The following is a 372-nucleotide window of genomic DNA, read 5'->3' on the forward strand; positions in this document are numbered from 1 at the left end:
AAAAATATTAAATATTATATAAATTTTTTAATTATTATTATTATTTTATCTATCTATCTTCTATCTATTAAAATATAAGAATTTTTAATAATTTTATTATATAAATTTTTATTATTACTATTTTTTTAAAAATTATTATTATATATATATTATAATTTAAATTTAATTTTTAAATTATATTTAAAAATTTATTTATAAATATTAATATTATATTTTTTTTTTAAAAAAATTATATAGTATTATGTAATATGTATATATTAATTATTAATATATAAATATTAAAATTAAAATATATTTTTTTTTTATTAAAATTTTTATAAATATATATATTTTTTAAAAATATTATTATTTTTTATTAAAAAAAAAAAAAAA

At 2.7% G+C, this 372-nt stretch overlaps 1 protein-coding gene across 3 annotated transcripts in view; it reads right to left on the reverse strand.

The window, feature by feature from the left end:
• LOC119593996 overlaps positions 1-372 on the reverse strand; it is a 20,440-nt gene that overhangs the window by 7,605 nt on the left and 12,463 nt on the right. The gene's annotated exons all lie outside the window — the stretch shown is intronic.

The sequence above is a fragment of the Penaeus monodon genome, chromosome 33 (assembly GCF_015228065.2).
Source record: "Penaeus monodon isolate SGIC_2016 chromosome 33, NSTDA_Pmon_1, whole genome shotgun sequence".
Lineage (NCBI taxonomy): Eukaryota > Metazoa > Arthropoda > Malacostraca > Decapoda > Penaeidae > Penaeus > Penaeus monodon.